Genomic DNA, 18,325 nt, shown 5'->3' with positions numbered 1-18,325 from the left:
AATGTAGTCGTCGAGTGAGAATGTAGAGTCCAAGGTGATTCCAATGATGTTCAAGTGATTTCCAGGGCTGATGGTGGAGCTGGCGATGAGTACATTTTGGGGAGCGGGCGACGCCATGGTGAGCCGCTGCCTGGTGCCTTTGTAAAATGTCTCTCAAAATTAGTTTGAATTTGAGAGGAAGGAAGGGGTTAGCCACTTGATCGTGTGGAATTCAGGCACCAACCACTATCGGTGGGGCGACTGCCAGTTGTTACACCGGTGGTGGCTGCTGTGAGACCAGAGTGGCGGTGGCTGCTGTTGGACTGGCGTTGGAAGTGGCTGCTGTGGGATAGGCGGTGGCGGCAGCTGCTGTGGTACTGACTGCAGCTTCTTCCAGACAGGCGGTGGCTGCTGTGGATCTGGCGACAGCAGTGGTTTCTGTTGGACTGGCGACAACTGCTATAAGATTTGGGGGTGGTGGCGGCTGCTGTTGGACTGGCAGCGGCTGCTAGGAGAGCGGGGTGGTGGTGGTGGTTGTTGTGGGACTGGCGACGGCTTCTTCGAAACAAGCTGTAGTGGTGTTGGCTGCTGCAGGACTGGCGGTGGCAGTAGCTGCTGTGGTGCTGATGGCAGCTTCTCCAAGACAGGCGGTGGCTGCTGTGGATCTGGCGACAGCAGTGGTTGCTGTTGGACTGGCAGTGGCTGCTAGGAGATCATGGTGGTGGCGACTGCTGCGGAACTTGCGGTGGTTGCTGTTGGACTGGCAGTGGCTGCTTGGAGATTGGGGTGGTGGTGGTGGTGGTGGCGGATGCTCTGGGACTAGTGGTGGCGGCCGCGGCTGTTGCGTGCCTGGCGTTGCCGGTAGCAGCTGCTGCTGCTGCTGTTTCTGCTGTCGCCCTTGCAGTTGCTCCGGCAGTTGTTCCCGTTGGGGCGGTTCGCCATCTTGGGTTTCTGGAGATAAATAAGATGAGGGTGCTCAAGTCCAAACCGCTCGACACTGAGTGAATGAAACAAAACTGGTCTCAAGTAGAAACAAGAAGATTGCTGTACTTCACCATTCCTCTAATGTAAAATGATGCACTGTCAGGGTTTACAGTCTCCCCGGGCAGTTCCACGCACACGGGGTAACGTTTCAAAACCATCCTTTACCTTGCACGCCGGTGAAGAGAGCTGCTGTTCAGTGACGAGGTCCTGGGTCTCCATCACCGAGCGGGAACGTTTGATGCACAACCTAGACTTCGCCTTGACGTGCTCCAGCGGGCGGTAGCTGTCCGCTGGTGGCGCATTCAATTCTGGGGACCTGAATGCCGGCACAACACATCGGAAACTGCGGTTAACACCACCGCTCGCTCCACCGCTGAGCTGTCTGGCCGGACACCCATCGCGGCGCTCAGCTCCAAATTAGTCGGAACAACTCAACTGCCTTTCAAGGAGACACTGCTGCTGCGGCTCGCGCAAGACAATATCTGTGCAGCGAGCTGGTCTGGGGGACGGTTGTAAGCGGAGGTCAAAGTGGATGGGAGAGAAGGGCGACTTACCGAATATAGAAGAGCATGTAGGCCTGCTCATTCATCACAGCCTTGGTGTCGACGAGCCGCACGATGGAGTCGTTCATACGGCACCATTGTCCATCGCTGATCTGTGCACAGTTAAAGCACGGCTGCACTTGGTTACAATGTTTACAAAACCGCACCCAACATTCTCCGCTCATGTAATAACAACGCACGATACCCTCGAGACAACAAGTTCCTCAAGAGCATCGCCCCAACGTCAGAGCTGCAGAGCGTGCTACGGTTGCTATGATGGTGTTGAAGTTACGGTACGGTCTGCCTGAACACATCACTGCATCGATAACCTTGCACGAATTTAATCAAAATCTGAATTTTTATTGAGACTGGAAGAATCTGAGCTACGATGCTCTTTGTCACAGATGTCCAGTAGGGGCGGGTCAGAAAGTTACAACAAACAATACATAAACCGGTAGGAGTGAAAAGTGTAGGAAAGCTAAGCAAGTCACTAAATACAAATAAATAAAGTATATACTGTAAGTAGAAATTGCATAAATACATCAAAATGCAAGAACAGTTGCAAGACTGGTGGTATTTATTTATTTTATTCACTTTATTTTTACTATTTTTCTATCTACGTGACTTTGCCGAAAGAACAGAAGAATATGAATTCCTGCAGTCACGAACGTTTTAAGTCAAAATTTAGTTGCAAGACTGTTTAATTTCTTTCTCCCTATTAGATATTTGTAACATTATGGGCGCATTTGTAGATGTGCGTTGTTATTGTTTGATGGTAACAAATGTAATTACCTTATTGTAGCAATAATAATGACCCCTGTTGGAGTCGGCTCCCTTGTGCACCAGCACCGAGTACAGGGAGTAGATTGCCGGCTCGCCCTGAGACGTTGAGGTGAAGGGTTGCATGTCCAGGTGCTCCGGGTAGGTGATGTTCTACAGGCAGCGCACAGAGACAAACGTTAGAAGAGGAAACGGCAGGGGTGGTGGGGTGGGCAGCAGAGATGGGCACCATCTAAGTTACACGTCAACGTGATGACGTGATGTCTCGCTCATTGGAGCGTTGAAGACGGTGCTCATCTCCTGTTTATAGCCCTGAGCAAGTGGTGGAAATTCTACAGTCATATGACGGGGGGCGAGTCTTTCCGTAGCACTTATTCCAACATGGAGAGGCATTTTCTCCAGCGTTGAACTGACAAGGGCTGTAATAAAATAAATTAATTAGAGCGATGTGGAGGGGCAGAATCGTTACCCGGTTGATCTTGACGCCGTAGAGGTTGTACCGCTTGATGGAGACGGTGAGGACGTTGGGCAGGCGGTGGAGAGCCATCGTCTTCGTCGCTTTCCCCTTGTGACAGCACCTGCACAACAACAACGCCAGCCATCGCACGCATTCCCCAACCGATGAGGGCAACTTTTAAACGACAAGTCTTCTAATTTTTTCTTTACTATTATTATACTTAAAAAAACAATTCTTATTATTTATGAAAATGTTTTTTTGTACAACAATAATTCTGCGTAGTAATGCATTATGTTCTAATTATTTCTCATAATTAATATTCTTCTGTTTATATTATTGTGAGATATATATTTAATTTGCAGACTTTTGAAGTGACAAATGTTTTCAGGGTCTCGACACGACGGCCCGCTCACCTTGCACAGGTGTATTCATCCAGAATCTCCTCGTTGAAAAACTCCCCAAACGCCTCCACCAGATCCGATGAGTTCTGTTGCCCAACAGAGTGAAAGACAAATGATGACTCTTAAGAAGCATTCCATAAACATCTGCAGAATTATATTGTGACGGCTTCTCCGAAAACCCACATCTTGTATTAAATCATACGGCAATAAACGAGATGACGCACGCTACTGGCAGTGTGTTTGGATGTTAAGTGACTAATTGATGTATGTGTCTGCGTGATGTATGTTGGCACAGAAGGGGGCACAGGTGGTACATCGGCCAGTCATCTCAGTCAACCCATGGCACCTGGGTGTGCCCCGTGACCTCCTGCCAGCGGGCGTTCGACACTTCACGTGGCCTTAAAGTGCACTCAGCCTGGCACAAGCACCGTGGTGACATCACCGCCATTTAGTGGTGAATGGCGGTTGTTGTTGATGTATGCATGTTGAACCTCCTTCGCACCGTACGTACATGTATAACTGTTAAGCGATGGCTTTCTCATTGCTTACATTAATATGGAGTGCAATGTCCAGGCATGTGTCGTAGGTGTCGGAGTGGTTGCAGCACTGCATGCACTCCACTGCAAAGTAAACAAACATTCGGGAGGGACATCACATGCGTCTTAGTAAAACTCAATGCACGCTTCCCACTGACATAGGTAATTGGTACTTTTCACCAACTGGTAAAAGGTTTTTCTGTGTGGCACGTACGTGAGAGTGTGTAAACGCTGCAACGCAAGCGCGTCTACACTGTGATGATGCGCTTGCTGCTCGCGGTTAACAAGTTTCTGGAGGAGTGCGCACAACTCACCACGTGATCGAAGGTAACCCCCGAAGATCTGGTAAATGAGGGTGGTAGCTTCCGTGTATCTGTCCAGCCTGCCACGTCACAGAGAACGACACCACACGGTGGTTACAGCGGCAGTAGCAGTAGCACCTTTACCGGATGCACACGCGTGTGTGAGAGTTACACCATTGCCCGAGCTGTCGATTCACTCTTTGCCTTCAGCACTGCAACGCGTGCTCTGTAGCAACCAAACGTGCTAGCGTCTGCACAGGGCAGCCACCTTCACGGCACAGCCACAGAGCTGGGGGCAAGCTGGCAGCCGACACGCGGTGCTGTTGCCCGGCAGTTTTGTTGTGCTTGGCGTGCCACGTGCCGCCCGTCAACACGAGGAATGATGTCAAGGGGCCACCGACGTCGAGACATCGACCCCCCGGTATTTATCGTCAACGTGAAATGCGCAAACAAAAGACGGCCCACGTCAGTGCCAAGGTGAAAGAACCGTGGTGCCAGCAGGGCCGGTCCTCTGCATGTCCCAGGTGTTCACACAAAAGTGTGAGTAGCTTCTCACAGACGTCGAAGGACAATCGTGCAGAAAACCCAGAGGGAGCCGTGAGGTACCGAACTGCAGAACGACTGCCGCAAGTTGACTGGCGCGCGGTACTCACTCGCTGTGGCCATGGAGGCATGAGGCTTGCATGGCATCTACCACATATCGCAGAAACTCGTGGGCATCTTCCTGCCTCCCAATGCGCAGGTGTTTGGCGATGCCTGCAGGGAAATGGACATGGGGACAAAGTGACAGGTACAGGATCTGATGACATCCTTCAAGAGCTCCCCAACATGTCAAAAGGAGCAGTGCAAAGGACTTGGAACACAGACGGCGAAGGATCGCGGCCATAACTTCTCCTTCGAGTCCAAGTGTGAACGTAGTTGTGGGACTCACGCGTGATGTTTTTAGTGATGCCGCTGGGCGTCAGCACTCTCTGCGAGTTGTTGAATGTGCTGACGACGTGACGCTCCATGACGAACATTAGGCAAAAGTCGCTCCGTTCGCCTGCGAACGAAGGCACAGGTGGCACAATCCGTCAGCGCACGCCACTCGCACTCAGCCCAGCTGGGGAGTAACAACAAATGCTAGGAAACCTGGCACCAGCAGCAAACGCAATTAATGTTGCGTCTAAGTACCAATTGCATCACAAGATGCTTTATAAGCCCAAGTTAAATCTGTGCAGCCTATTAAACACGTGTTGTGGCCCCGTGTGCATGTGCTTATCAAAAACACAATATTGATTTATGCTTGAGGAATCCGATGAGCTATGAAGTTATTTTTTTGCAGATGTCCAATAATGGTGCGGCGTGAGAACATTACAACAACAAACAAAACAAAAACACGATAGGAGTGGAAAATATAGGAAAGGTGAACAAACCACTTAAAAACAATTACAAATAAAACTAATCTATGTTTGTATTTTACCAGGCAAAGTCGACTGAGCTATTAGCTGCTTCTTCAGAAGCGATCTGACCACGAATGATAGCTCAATGAAGTGGCTTATCAAGTGTGAAATTCATAGCAACCAAATTAACCGTGACAATAACCTAGCCCATGGGTAAACGAGAGTGCCAGGGGGGTACTTACAGGTGCTGCAGTGCTCTTGCAGCAGCAGGTAGTTCACGAGCGGCGGCGTGTAGGCGAGGCACTGCAGCGTGGCGTTGAGGAAGCAGGTGTTCCCCAGGTTGCGCAGGCCGGCACCGTTGCCCACGTCGTTCTCCCACCTGAGGCTCAGCCGCTCCGGCGCAAACAGCGAGAGCCGTGCCGCCGCAATGCCGTCGTCCTCCTCTGCACAAAGGGAACGGTGGTGGCGGAAGCCGGCGTCATCGCAGAGCGCTGCACTGCCGATGGGGCTGGCGTGGATATTCAGTGGCCCCAGCCAGCACCCGTGCTGCTACTCTTAACCACAAAGATTTTGCTCCACATTTCAGTGTAAGGCTCAAGTTCGCGACAAACATGATTCGCCTGCCACGTGGGCTGCTGGGTGTTTTGAGCTCTCCGTGTTACTCGTGAAGGGCAACAGCAGTGGCTCCAAAGCGGCCCTTGCGTTGGTGGCTGTCACCCTAACGAGAGGTCACGAGGTCGCGTGATTGCACACTCACCTTGGGGTGCAGGCAGCACAGAAACGCCGATGTTCTTTGTGGCTGGCACCGGGGAGGGTTCCGGCCGGCCATGGGGAAGGCAGCTGGGTTGCGTGCAGAGCCACTCGTCGGCCGCCACCAGCACCTCGTCGGACGAGGTGGGGGCCAAGACCGTGAGGTCTTTACCGGACGAGGTGCCCTCTCCGCATGCCACAGTCGTGGTTGGTTCCTGCCACAGCAACGCAATCAACACATCCACGATTACTCCTCCCATCTGGACTGGGATCTCAACACACGTGGGACTATTATATTCTTAGTTTTTTCGGTAAAGTCACGTTGAAGAGAAACAACAAAAGAACAAAATAGATATAAAAAACAATAAAAAATTCTCACGACGTTTCGACCATAACTCAAACGGTCATCAAACGGAGTTATGGTCGAAACGTCGTGAGAATTTTTTATTGTTTTATATATATTTTGTTCTTTTGTTGTTTCTCTTCAACGTGACTTTACCGAAAAAACTAAGAATATGAATTACTGCAGTCACGAAAGCTTTAAATCAAAATTTACACGTGGGACTGTTTATTCACCAAAAGAAATACAATTTTAGTCCATGAACCGATGGGCAATCAAATGTCTCAGAAGTCAATATATACAGTATTTTTAAAGGAACCCCAATCTCACTTTAACTCGTAAAATATTCTATGATGAACGGCCATTGACAAAAGATGAACGAGTTCAATTTGTTGTTATGCATGCTACAGAGAAGGCATCTGTAGTTTCAAAGAATTCCTAAATGCATTTCAGAAGAGAAATCGTGCATTCATGTTAATCGAATTCATTTTTAACATTTGTTAAAATTAAACGAAATAACCCTCCGTTATTTGTTCAAATAAACACAATAACCCGATGTGTCCTGATTTTTCGGCCACCCTCTTACAAACGACGTCATGATGTGATGTGCCCTGAAGATAGCCCCTTGCCTGAAACGTCGATTTTATATCTTTCATCATACAGTATATATTTAATAAACATAATTATACAGGTTGGCCCAAAAGTTAAGACAGGGTTATTTCATTTATATTAACCCTCACATAACGTTTTATTATTTATTTTTAAAGTCAACTTTATATTTATGGTTTTGATGATCTGTGCCGAACGCCTGACACACGCTGCGGGTAACGCTGGCTTGGCTACGTGGATTCCCATGCAATTCTTTTGACTTTCACGAAAGGCTTAGATTAAAAATGTAACTAATTATTAGTTTGTTGTTACCACAACGATACATTTTCTCCAAAAATATACCAGTGCCTCTTATAAGAGCCACGTCTGCCCTCTGTTTTTGTATTTTATCTTTGCGTTTTGTGCACCAGTATTAGTGAGTAATAATAAATAACCCATTCAGTTAATTTGTGCGTGACAATATTTATTTTTTGAACGTCGAATAGAAATAAAGAAGCAGAATCCGCTTTTAATTTGAACTCAGTGCAATTCACTTTGATGGCTTTTGCTCGCACTTAAGGTGAACATTTGTGACAATTGGTGAACACCGACATCTCCCCTTGCGATCAATAATGAACGGTCACTATTTTTTTATTCACATCAAATCAGAATCCAGTAAGTTATTGTAACTAAACAGGGCCGGACACCCGTCCATGTAGGTGAACGAGGCGGTCGCCTGGGGCGCCAACAATTCGAGGAAAAAATATACAAATAAAATAACGATGATGTCATTTTGATTCCCGTGCAACGTACAGAGGGTCTATGAATTATAATTCATTTCTCAACATTCCTGAGAATGTATTGGTTGGACGGACGGATGGACAGACAAACCGAATAATTTTGCCTCTGTTTAAAAAAATACGCTTAATTAAACATTAAATGTAAAATCGTGGCAAAATGTTTCCCAGTTTACCAGAAACCTCAGCCTGGATCTGCCCTTGGGGTTTGGGGGTGGCGGCGCCCATTGCGAGGTTGGCCGAGGGCTCTGCCAGTTGCTGGCAGCAGCAGCTCTAGGGCCACCCCTCTCACCGAGTTCAAATTCATTTTGGTAAAAGCGACTTTCTGCTCACGTTTTGAGCGAAAATTGGTGAACACACCGACGCGTCCTTCCGGTTTATAAATAGTTATTTTTTTAGTATTCACATCAATAGGGAATCCAGTAAGTCGATACTTAGAACGAAATCATTCCTACAACATTTAGTTTACTTTCTTCCCGACAGAAAGGCAACTCAAACAGCTGCTAGAACGATGAAGGTGATTTACAATTGTCATTCTTTATTTACAGGTTTGTTATATATTACTCTCAGAAGAGAAAATTACATTCGGTACGTCACATTCCGTAACTTTAGTTCATTCAGATGAAGCCAGAAGAGTCGCAGACGAAAGAAGACGTCGATTAAACGGAGGAAGGCGGCAGAGATGGCGTCATCGACAAAGTCACGACACACTGGATCGTTTACGACGTGAAAATACCCGTCACGTGACGGGCAATTACACAACTTTTATACGTTATTATTAATTTCTATTTTGCTTTTTCAGGTGACATTTTTCAAAAATGGAAAGGTAATTGAGCAAAGACGAACGAGTTCGATTGTCATTTGTATGTGTGGTGGGTAATTGTTGGGCGTAATACGCCGCCACCACTTTGGTTGAGCAGGTACTTCCAGTCAGGGGGCAATAGCGAGTCCGGCCTGTGCTAAGCAGGACTCGTGGGTCAGGCATCCCGGGGGGGGGGACGGTTGGGAACCGGTGGGGGACACCCCAGGTCCCCGGGTGGGGGGCTGGGGAGGATTGCGCAACAATCCAGGTCCCTCGAGAAGGTTCCAGATGGTGGGCGTGACCAGGGGCGGGGTGACCCTGGGAGCCCCATAAAAGCCGGACCCCAGTGCGGCTGAGGCAGTTCGCCTCAAGCCGAAGACCCAGAAGCCCACCTGAAGATAGGACCCTGGACCCCAAGCCCCGCTGTCCTTATAAGGGCCGGGGCTCAGTGAGGCCAGTGATCAATAGGCTAGGACCCCGAGGATTCCCCGACCCGACGCCCTTCTCAGGGCCGGGTCTGTGTGGGCCAGCGGTCGAGACCCGAGGACCTTGGCTGGGTCGGGTCAGCCTCCCCTAGGTCCCGCTAGCCGGAGGGCTAAGGAGTGGTTAGCCCCAGTAGTTAGGGCACGTTAGCCCGGAGGCCGTACCTCCTTAGGTGGTGGGTAGAAGGGGCCATTACCCCTCCGTGTTAGGGACCTAAGTGTTACTGTTATTGTTGTCATAAATAAATACGTGTTGCCTCCTACGAAGAGTCAGTCTCCATACAAACCCACTACATATGCAATAGAAGGCAGCTGTGATTGAATTTTTTTAAAGGCCTAAATTAATTTGAAGAAATAATAAATCCGTGCATCGTGCATTAATGTTAATAGATGTAAGTTTTAACATTTATTAAACAAATCAAATAAAGCTCTGTTATCTGTGAAAACAGGTCCCTGCAGGGTGGGCTGGTAGGAACATTGGAATTTTGCGCAATTTTATTTTTACACCCCAACAGCACGAGATTTCACTTCGTTAAAGTATTGAAAGGGGACGGACGGACGGACACATTAATCTATTGCAGGCTGGTACACTCAGTTTACAACTTCGTTCCTACCAGTATAAACATGATAGCTCTATGTGGCATGACTTTTGGGCCACCCTCTGTAGGCCACGTTATGAAAGGGTCTAACAACTGTTGACGTGCTCTGCACAAGGACCATTGCCCGAAACGTCGCCGATCATGATCCACTAACAATTTCCCCACACCCGTGCATTCCCAGCGTTGTGATTGGCGCCAGCTGGCCCCGCCCGCCACCCGGGGCTCCTCCCCCTCACCTGAGGCTCCGCCCTCAGACGCGGCCCCGCCGCTGCCTGCGCGGCTCCCGTCAGCTCCGGCACGGCGACCCGCGCCGTGCCTCGGGCTTCATCCGGGGAGGGGGTCCCGGGCACAGCCCCGCGGGATCCCTCGGGGGGGTCGCCCACTGCAAGAAGAAGAAGGAGGAGCACGTCGATCACATTTTACACTGCGGACAAACACACGGCGCTACATTTCCCACTGTAGACCGACATGGGCCTTCTGAAGAACTAAATAGCTCAGTGGGCTTCACCTGGTTGAATAAAAAAAAGAGTAGTTTATTTAGTTTACGGGATTTTCTTACCTTTCTTATACCTTTCTCGTGTCGGTATTGGTGTAACTTTCTGAACCCGTCTCTACTGGACATTTGTTTAAAAGAGCTTCATAGCTCATCGGATTTATCTGGCACAACCACCAGCCCCTGCTTGTGTTGCAATCGAAACGTCGTACTCTATTATTTAATTTATTTTCTTTCTACGTGACTTTACCGAAAGAACCAAAGAGTAATTCCTGCAGTCATGAAAGCTTCAAATCAAGTTTTAATCCACGAAGACTTGAAAAACCCAGCACGAAAGCGCTTAAAATCACGCCAGCCATTCTGGGAAACTGGAGCCAAGATCCATGCAGGCGGCACCAACCCATTATGGCTTGGGGTTGCCGTTTATTCCCTGGCCAATCGTCAAGAGAGTTGGCACCAGGAACGTTATTGTGATGGTGACCGTAAAATTACCTGTCTCATTACAAATGAAGACAGAGGTTGTGTCCTCCGCAACGCGAGGCCGGAGTGCGGTCTCAGTGAGGTCGTGCAAGGTATTCCCGTACGGTTCTTGTCTCCGTTAATTTAAAATGGGGGACTTTTATTTCGCGTTGTGTCGGGGATTTAAAAAGTCACCGCTGTTGCAAAGTATTTATTTATTTATCGAACTGTGAATACGTCGGCATTTTGTAAACTACATATCTGTTACTTTTTTACGTACGGGGCGTGCACATTTCAATGGACACGCTAACCGTAGCGCCAAGCCGTTACCACGTGAAACGTACGATAAATGAAGAACTTCGCCAAGCACTTTATTTCCATCTTCCATGATGCCTCCAGAAACAGCGGTTTCTGAACTCGTGAATGTAGATCGGTGACACTTCGGTCTCCTCGGAGTTTTTATCGTTTGTACAAAAGCAGCTCAAAGTGTGGGAAGGGAAAGCGAGATTAATGTTTTCCAGAGATTTTGTCTACCTCGTTTTGTATTTGCACTTGACATCAATATATACTTGTCGTGACAAAACTGGTCTCGCTTCCATTTCTTACTTTGCCATCGCAGTGTGTGTGTGTATGTGTGTTTGTGTGTGGGTGTATGTGTGTGTTTGTGTTTGTTTACGTGTGTTTATGTGTGTATGTATGTGTGTATGCAGGTGCGTGTGCTCGCTAACAGGACTTGCCCAAACAGCTTGTTTTGGCTATACGGGGGATCTTTGTCTTTGTATGTCTGTGTGTTGATGGGTGTGTACGTGTTTGTGTATATGAATGCGTGTGTGTGTATGTCTAATTACATTTTTCAGTCGTAGTTTAGTGGTAGTTAATTGAAGGTGGAGGGGTTAAGAGCCCCTCGCACCCGTCCAGAGCCCTCATTTAGCCGCTGTGTTGGTCACAGACGCCATAAGGGGAAAGGGCCAATTGGAATTGGCCCTCTCCCCCACAGCACCGACCACGACAGCGTTGTCACAGAAGTACACTTGTATACACGTGCACTTGTTGTATTTCTCTGAAATGTTTGTGGGAAAGAGGTCAAGACCACGTTGCTGACCTAATTAAATGTTGAATATAAAAAGTGGATAAAAGGTAATGGTACAGCCCCTGCGGTTGTTCACGCCACTGCCGGCAAATGGGGCCTCCACGAGCGGGAGCTCCAGAGAGCGCCAGTGAGGGTCATTGGCCTACTCCTCCACACTGGCCAGAACGGCTTGGAAGAGAAGGTCGTCAAATATAAAGTTAGATTTACCTGCCGCTTACAACATTTGACCATAACGCGTTCGGTAGCGACACGCTTCTTGCTGGGCTCAAATGCAGGGCGGCGTGTGAAGAAAAACGGGGCCCAGAGAATGTTGACTCCAGCACTGGGGGGGTGCCGGTACACTGGGACACTGCTGTGGGTGTGGTTACTCAATCGCCCAGCCACGTGGAGGAGTATCCACTGATATGAAACGCAACGCCATCGTCTCACCTAATCAACCCGTTCACCCGTGAAGCGGTGGCCCGGCCGTTAGCGCACACTGACCACTGCCAGCTAAGTTCGATTCCCGGCCACGGCTAACGTCGGTGCTGAGTGACATCTGAACAAATCTCTGGGCTGCCTCACCGTCACACCAACTCATACTGACCAGCGTGGTGAAGTATGATCGAACACCCCCTCCCCCCCCCCATTTATTGACACAGAGTGGGGGGCTCCTACCTCCGCTGTGGATTGACAGAGGGCCGCCGTCTATGCTGAGCCCCACGCCAGTATAATCGCAGCATCCCTCTGCAACAGCTCTGCTGTGACACCTGAAGGCACACAAACAACAAAGTGGGTGGCCAGGTGCAGGGAGGGTGACGTCCTCATTCAATGAATAAAAAACGAAAAGGAACCCACCACGGATATTCACCAAGCGGCAATGAGAGCGTCGTGGCGATGCTGCTGCTGTCAGAAACCCGCCGCACGATGCAGTGCGGACACGAGTTGACAATTTCAACCCCACACATCCGTTACTTTTCTTGTCAACACCCTCAGCATTAAATTAACATTGCAGAGTTTTATAGTTCAACATTCAATGATCGTCCTACACTAAGGGGTCATTTAGTTATCGTTTTATGAGTCATTCATTTTAACAACGCAAATATGTAATCGCTACAGCTATTGAGAGAGCTATTTTGGAATTCTGCTAAATCCAAGAAAAGTAACTTAATGGCAAATTCTGCATTTTTAAAGTAATGGTTTGATAATGATTTCGCACAGTTAATGATGCAACTACTGGCACAGGGCAACCGCGGCTCGAGTGTGAACGCCTTCACTATGAGAGGGGTCACCCTGCAGGGTTGAGTAGAGATCTCTATCCCGCCCTGTATAGCAGGGGTGTCCAAACTACGGCCCGCGGGCCAACTGCGCCATCCATTTTTAATTGGCCCGTATCAAAGTTTAAAAATATAATGGACTATGGCCCACTGTATTGCATTTCTTAATTTAAACACGAGATGGCGCTATTGTCTTGAACAAGGCAGCGTCTCCACAAAGCAAGCAATCGAAGAAAATATTTGCTCAGGGTCACCAGAAATGCCGGAACTGAAGAGACGCAGGATTGCAAGCGAGTGCAGAAAATTTCAGACTCGGTGGAAAAATGATTTTTTTTTCATAGAAACCAAGGGGAAGTGTGTTTGTTTGATTTGTAATGAGAGTGTTGCCGTGATGAAAGAGTACAATGTACGACGGCATTATGAAACGAAACATCAGACCTTCACGTCCTACACTGGCGCCGAGCGGAGAGAAAAGGTAAAGCAAATGGCAAGCTAGCCTGCTAACGCAGCAGCAGGGTTTTTTTTTCCGTGCTAACAAAGCTCAAGAAAATGCAACAATAGCCAGCAATGAAGTAGCTCAACTCATTGCCCTACACGGGAAACCTTTCTCAGACGGTGACTTCATCAAACAGTGCCTCACTAAAGTCGTGGGAATGTGCCTGGAGAAAATGCAGGATTTCAACGATGTTAGTATGTCCAGAAATAAGGTTGTGCGGCGAATTGAAGACTTGTCGGCTAACTTAAAACAGCAAGTGTCATATAAAGCTTGTGCTTTCGATTTTTACTCGATTGCATGTGATGAGAGCACAGACGCCACGGACACTGCACGGCTGTTAATTTTTTTGCGGGGAGTTGATGATAATTTTTGCATTACGGAGGAACTGCTTGATCTTCGGAGTCTAAAGGGGACAACAACTGGGAAGGACATGTTTTGAAGCTGTGTCAGATTCAATTAACCAGGCTGGACTTAAATGGGACAAGCTGTGTGGAATTACAACGGATGGGGCTCCAGCAATGACAGGCGAGCGCAAAGGAATGGCTTCTATGGTGAGTGCCAAGGTGCAGGAGAGCGGAGGTGAGGCTGTTAAAATGCACTGTATCATCTAGCAAGAAGCTCTTTGTGCCAAGATAATCCAGCTTGGCGATGTGATGAACACAGTTGTGAAAAATGTCAAAAAAATTATGGCCCGAGGGCTTTACCACAGAGAATTGCAAGCGTTCCTCTCTGATGTCGATGCTGAATACGGGGACCTACTCTACCATTCTCAAGTGCGCTGGCTCAGTCGCGGCTCCGTGCTGCAGCGGTTTTATTCCCTGAGATCAAATATCGACAAGTTTTTGAAAGAAAAGGGCAGACCTCTCCATGAGATCAGTGACCCTTTATGGTTGGCAGGCCTGGATTTTTTAGTTGATCTCACTGATCATCTCAACACCCCAAACAAGAGACTACAAGGCAAAGAGCAGCTGGTACCACAGCTGTATGTGCACATGAAAGCATTCCGTGCGAAGCTCCGTCTCTTCGAGTCACAACTGCGCAACTTCAATGTAGCGCACTTCCCCACGCTGACCAAAATCAATGCGCATTTCCACATGCCAAGCTCTCTGCAAAAATGGGAGAATATGTGTCTGTGATCACATCTCTCATGACAGAATTCAGTCAGCGCTTCCAAGATTTTTCTGTCATTGAGAAGGAAATCACACTGTTTGCGGCTCCGTTTTCAATGGATGCGAAAGAAGTGGAGGAGAGTCTGCAATTAGAACTGATCGAAATTCAGTGTGATGATTCTCTGAAGAATCAGCATCAGCTTCTCTCCCTACCTGACTTCTACCGGAGTTTGGAAAAGGCCAAGTTTCCTCTGATGAGACGCCGTGCAAAACGAATGATGAGTCTGTTCGGCTCAACATACATATGTGAGCAGACATTCTCTCTGTTAACGCTGAACAAAAGCAGGCTGAGAACCAGAACGACCGACAGCCATCTCCGTGACGTCCTTCGCATCTCAACCACCAAACTTACTCCTGACCTGCCAGCTATCCTTCACACCAAAGCGCAGCATCACTGCTCCCACTGAGCGTAACATCCTTCCCATTACAGGTGAGTTAAAAATATACACACCGTTTTCATTTGTTAATAAGCCCAATTACTTAATAAATTCAGTCAATTAAAGTTGATGACAATTTTTTTAACAGACGTTAGTTGATGTGTTAACAAGCCCAATAATTTATTCGTGTAATAAGCTTGAAATATCCACATCCCCTATTTGTCTTCTTGTCTCTCCCTTGATATGGACAATGAAGGGGGATCAGCACCCTAAGAACCAATCTGAGGCTGTCACTGAGAGAATGACCTGCCAACCTTTTTGTAAAAAATAAAATTAAAATCTACTAATGAAGAGCTATGATGGAGGCTTTTTTTTCCTCAAACATGTTCAATAATCAAACGTAATTTACCTGCATTTGATTGATTTTGACAATATTAGTGCATGAGAAGTGAGGCAGTATACCTCACGTCTAGTGATTGGCCCAAGCCTTCGTATATTTTTCTGTATGTGGCCATCGGGAAAAAAAGTTTGGACACCCCTGCTGTATAGAGTAGTCAACGCGTGTTTAATACTGAGTACTACTCAGCGCACACGGCGGCAAGAGCGCACTTTATGAATGGAATCGGTCATCATTGACGGATGTTGGGGTCGTTGAGTAAACAGCCAAAGAGGGTGACGAGAAGTGGCACAGATGGGTAGCGCGCCACGCTACGAACCGGCTCCACCCGAGTTCAATTCCTGTCCAGGGCTAACAACGACACGACTGGCGAGCGATGTCAGGGCTGGTTGCCCGCTACCTTCACCGACCAGCATCGAGCACCCGTGGTGGGATATGGTCAAAGAACCACAATGGTGGGGAGGCCTTCATCCAGCAGTGGATTGACCGTGGGCAGTAAAAAATAAAGTGTTGCTTTGTAGCTAATAGCCCCAGGGTCACACAGTTCCACTCGATATTCAGCTCGGGTTGGACCGAACATTCGGGTCAGACGGCCAGTTGAGAGGGTCGCACGCATCTTCAATGGAGCCTCCACCAAGGCATTATTGTATTTCCCGATGGGCCAGAGCAGCAACTGATGCCACCCAAAGGTGACGAAACCTTTGAACGTAGCGGCCGTCACGTAATTCACTTTCATCGACCATATCGAGATGGGCACTGCAGTCAGGATCACGACAGATGTTCTGTGTGCGTGGAGTGGTGGTGTTGTTATTTTTACTATTTTTAATTATTTTAACCACCTAAGTCCCACGACCTGGCCACAGATGATAGCTCAACAAAGTGGCTTATCGTGTGGACATTTAGAGCAGCCAAATATTGTAAACACGTCGATTCTCAATGTGGAATGGAAACACCGCAGCACCAGGAGCAAATATCCACGCGACCCCGGGGAGAGAGACACCGCAGACTCCAAATATACAGCAGCAGCAGCAGGCGTCGGGGTCGGGATCGAACCCACGATCTCCTGCACACTGGGCGAGGTAGTTAACATCTCCTAGCCACCGTGGCGACACGAAGCCTTCATCCAGCAGTGGACTGCCAACACGGCACGGCATCATTGCGGGTCTACAAAGGTACCTGGTTGGAGGATGTGGAGCCGAGTGGACTTGCCGATGAGCGGTACCGGCAGTGTCAAGATCGGCCTCTGTGGAGGAGGAGGAGGCTCGTGAGGGACGCTCCCGGGCAGTTGGAGGCAGTCGCCCTCCAGCAACAACGACGACGACGACGGAGGGGCAAAGGAGCGACGCTCACAACAACGAGCGGAAAGGCGGGCGGATAAAATCCGGCGAGTTGGCACAGCTGGTGGCGTCTGCCAGCCATCTCGAGTCCGTCAACCCATGGCACCTGCAGGGTCCTGTCCCGTGACCTGTTAGCGAGCATTCGACACTTCGCGTGGCCTAAGAGTGCACCTAGCCTGGCACAAACGCCGTGGGAACGTCACCGCCACTTAGTGGCGAATGGTGACGGCTGTTGTTGTTGTCGATGCCGCTTCTGTGGACTGTCCTACTGTACGTTGACTTCGATGGTTTTCCGTGAGGGAGGTGGGACCAGTGATGGACGAGTCCATAGTTGGTGTTTGACAGGGGGCGAGGGAGTTTGACTTGGACGGACTAGTCCATGTTGAGAGTTGGTTTAGAGAGGGGGGGGGATTTGTTCTCTCCTGGGCCACGTGACCTCGTGGTGTGAATGCCCTCTCTCTCTCTCTCTGTCTCCACGTGACATGGGGAAGAGGAGGATAGGGAGCCCGGGAACGTGACAGCTGTAGCAGCGACGAGGCTGTCCGCCTGTACGTGACAGCTGTAGCAGCGACCAGGCTGTCCGCCTGTACGTGACAGCTGTAGCAGCGACGAGGCTGTCCGCCTGTGGGTCGCTGCTGCTGCTGCGCGAGTCCCAGGCGCGCTACGAGGAGCTGGAGCGCGCCAGCTGCTGTGCCCCCTCTGCCTGGAGATGTCCTCCAAGCCCGTGGTCATCCTGCCCTGCCAGCACAACCCGTGCCGCAAGTGCGCCAACGACGCGTTCCAGGTGCTCGCCCGCACGCTCACCTGTACACTCACCTGTACACTCACCTGTACACTCACTCACATGTACACTCACCTGTGACACTCACCTGTACACTCACCTGTGACACTCACCTGTACACTCACTCACCTGTGCACTCACCTGTACACTCACCTGTACACTCACCTGTGACACTCACCTGTGACACTCACTCACATGTACAGTCACCTGCACGCTCACCTGTACACTCACCTGTATACTCACCTGTGACACTCACTCACATGTACACTCACCTGCACGCTCACCTGTACACTCACCTGCACTCCCGCCTGAACACTCGCCTCCACGCTCACTCACTTGTACACTCACTCACTTGTACACTCACTCACTTGTACACTCACTCACTTGTACACTCGCCGTTTGTTCGTTCGTTCGTGGGTGTTTTTGACGCGTTTTTTTTGTGTTCGTTTGACGGTACAGGGGAGGGGTAAGGGTGGGGTGGGGGTGGTTGTGTTTAAAGTTCATAAAACTCGTGCATGTTCTTAAAAGGGGCCGCGCGGCCTCCGATCGATGTTCACAACTTTCCTTCAGTGTCGGGGTCAACTCGGCTACGCATCGTGTATTTAAAATATTAGTTATTGGAAGAAAAACATAAAGGATGTACACCGGCCGCTAATTTTGAAGATGTACGTGACTACGATTCCATTCTGAGATCATGGAGATCATCATCGAGATGATCATGGAGATCACCATCGAGATAATCATGGAAA

General features: G+C 49.0%; 1 long non-coding RNA gene across 1 annotated transcript; it reads right to left on the bottom strand.

Annotated features, from left to right (window-relative positions):
* Window positions 1-2,521: 2,521 nt before the first annotated feature.
* Window positions 2,522-3,865, bottom strand: LOC142930816 (uncharacterized). Its single transcript, XR_012946789.1, has 3 exons — window positions 3,693-3,865; window positions 3,156-3,229; window positions 2,522-2,863 (listed from the first exon to the last, which is right to left on the bottom strand). It is a non-coding gene; the product is annotated as an uncharacterized LOC142930816 (long non-coding RNA).
* Between the last annotated feature and the right edge of the window lie 14,460 nt (window positions 3,866-18,325).

Source organism: Petromyzon marinus, chromosome 43 (genome assembly GCF_048934315.1).
Source record: "Petromyzon marinus isolate PM22_M1 ecotype Great Lakes invasive population chromosome 43, UKy_Petmar_22M1.pri1.0, whole genome shotgun sequence".
Lineage (NCBI taxonomy): Eukaryota > Metazoa > Chordata > Hyperoartia > Petromyzontiformes > Petromyzontidae > Petromyzon > Petromyzon marinus.
This window is presented reverse-complemented; position numbering and strand designations above follow the sequence as displayed.